Source organism: Otolemur garnettii, unplaced genomic scaffold (assembly GCF_000181295.1).
Source record: "Otolemur garnettii isolate 467f Iridium unplaced genomic scaffold, OtoGar3 scaffold00077, whole genome shotgun sequence".
NCBI lineage: Eukaryota > Metazoa > Chordata > Mammalia > Primates > Galagidae > Otolemur > Otolemur garnettii.
Genome location: NW_003852472.1, coordinates 9,185,508 through 9,188,458, shown reverse-complemented (window position 1 = coordinate 9,188,458; position 2,951 = coordinate 9,185,508). Strand labels below are relative to the sequence as shown.

General features: G+C 40.4%; 1 protein-coding gene across 1 annotated transcript in view; it reads left to right on the top strand.

The window, feature by feature from the left end:
* NIPSNAP2 (nipsnap homolog 2) overlaps positions 1-2,951 on the top strand; it is a 34,121-nt gene that overhangs the window by 11,921 nt on the left and 19,249 nt on the right. The gene's annotated exons all lie outside the window — the stretch shown is intronic.

Below are 2,951 nucleotides of genomic sequence, written 5' to 3'. Positions count from 1 at the left end.
TGCCTGTAATTCTAGCACTCTGGAAGGCCAAGGCCAGAGGATCCCTTGAGCTCAGGAGTTCAAGACGAACGTGAGCAAGAACAATACCCTGTCTCTACAAAATACAGAAAAAAATTAACAGGTGTGGTGCTAGGCTAGGGTGACCAGATTTTAACATTGATAAAGCAGGACAACATGGCAGGGGATGGGGCAGGGGACGGGGCAGGGCAGGGCCTGACAACAATGCAGACTTTGATAAGCAGTTCTCGATAATCACTTCTCAACAATTAATTGTTATTATTACAGTTTAACATTATAAAATTAACAAAAATAATATAAAACTCATATTCTGGCGAAAGAGCCACATGGCAGCCGAAAAGCTTATATTCCCTTCCTGTTCTCCCACCCATTCGTGCATTCTTTCCAAAAATTGGGACTTTTTAAAAATGCCTCGGGATGCGGGATAAATTGTTAAAAAGCGGAACGTCTGGTCACCCTATGCTAGACGCCTGTAGTCCCACCTACTCAGGAGGCTGACACAAAAGAGTGGGTTAGGCCCAGGAGTTTAAGGTTGCTGTGAGCTACAATGTGGCACTGCACTCCACCTGGGGCACAGAGTGAGACTGTCCCAAAAACAAAAACGAAACTATAAAAGATAAGCTATAATAGACCTGGCCAGAGTCAAGGTCACCAATTATAAAAAGAATTGTGCAGAGAGAAGGGGTGTAGATTCAAAAGACTACATTCTATGGGACTTACAGAGGACATTCTGGAAAAGCAAAACTGAGTAGTGGTTGCTGGAGCTAGGAAGAGGGATAATTACAAAAGGCAGGATTTTAGGGGGTGAAGAAACCATTCCATATCTTATTGTGGCGGTTATATGACTTTATATGTTTTACAAAACTCATAGAACTGCAAAAAACAAAAAAGTATATTTTACCATGTGTAAATTTGAATAAAAGTGAAGAAGATGACGGTGACAGAGTTTGTCATTTGATTGTGGTTATGAGAAGAGAATGGGCTCGGCACCTGTGGCTCAAGCGGCTAAGGTGCAAGCCACATACACCTGAGCTGGCGGGTTCAAATCCAGCCTGGGCCCACCAAACACAATGATGGCTGCAACCCAAAAATAGCCAGGTGTCGTGGTGGGCGCCTGTAGTCCCAACTACTTGGGAGGTGGAGACAGGAGACCCGCTTGAGCACAGGAGTTGGAGGTTGCTGTGAGCTGTGATGCCATCTTACTCTACCCAGGGCAACAGCTTGAGGTTCTGTCTCAAAAAAAGAAGAGAATGAATCCCAACCAGGTTCTGAAAAATCCTGTTTTCAGTGGTTATAGGAAATTACCTATAGGTAATAAACATGCACTTTTAGATTTTTTAGCTAATTTTTAATCATAATTAAAATCATACTTTTTAATCATAAAAATAATATCTGTATATAGAAATTTTCCAAAAAGTCAAGAAACCTACAATGAAAAGAAAAAGTCTTTCTTCCCACCCCTTACCTCGTCATATTCCCCAGATGTAATCACTATTAACAATTTTCTCTTCTATAGTACTGTTTGGGCTTTTTCCGCATTATTTATCTTAGAGATATTAACTGCACATTTCTAATTTTGAATGTTCCCTAATTTATTTGACCAATCCACGTTAATGAGTATCCAAATTGCCCATACCAGGAGAAAACTGGAGTTATGATAGTAATGAACATTTCTGTATATTCATTTTTGTGTACTTGTCTAAATATAGCTGTCTCTAGGCATAACTATAAGTCTAATTATTGGACTGAAAGTCATACAGGGTTTCAATTTTGATATAGATAATGCCACACGGCCCTCTAGGGAGGTCATAGACATTTGTCCTCCCACTAGCTAGCTTATGGGAATTAAACATCCATTTAAAAATTCATGGGTAAAGTATAGTTTATTACTTCAGTCAAATTTATCCTCACTTTCTGACAGTATGTGTAGTAGAAATTAATTTATAAGATGAAAATTAGTAAATTATATGTTAATAAAGTTTGTATTCTGAAGTATCTGTGACAGTTAAAAATCTCAATTCTAAAGTTAATTTAGTTCAGGGTAAAATTTTTTTTTTTTTCTTGGAGACAGAGCCTCAAGCTGTCACCCTGGGTAGAGTGCTGTGGCCTCACAGCTCACAGCAACTTCCAACTCCTGGGCTCAAGCGAGTCTCCTGCCTCTGCCTCCCAAGTAGCTGGGACTACAGGCACCCGCCACAACGCCTGGCTATTTTTTGGTCGCAGCCGTCGTTGTTTGGCGGGCTCGGGCTGGGTTCAAACCTGCCACCTTAGGTGTGTGTGGCTGGAGCCTTAGCCACTTGAGCCACAGGCGCCGAGCCTCAGGGTAAAATTTTTAAAAGAAAGAATCTATTTCATTTTCCCTGTATATTTTTTTCACTTTTTATTGTGATAACACATGTACATATAAACATAAAATCTGCCATTTTAACCATCTTACATATATAATTCAGTGGCATTAATTAGATTCACAATGTTCTATCACTGCTATTTTATATACATAAAATTTACCATCTTAACCATTTTTTTGTATTATTATTGGGGATTCATTGAGGGTACAAGAAACCAGGTTACACTGATTGCATTTGTTAGGTAAAGGCCCTCTTACAATTATGTTCTGCCTCCAGAACATCTTAACCATTTTTAAGTGTACAGTTCAGTGGCATTCAGTATATTCACATCATTAACAACCATCACTGCCGTCCATCTTCAGAATTTTTTTCATCTTCCCAAACTGAAACTCTATCCATTAGACGATGGCTCCTATTCTCTCTCCCTGCTGCCTGGCAACCAGCATTCTACTTTCTGTCTCTATGAATTTGACTACAGGCTCGGTGCCTATAGCTCAACCGGCTAAGGCGCCAGCCATGTACACCTAAGGTGGCGGGTTCGAATCCCCAGCCCGGACCCACCAAACAACAATGACGGCTGCAACC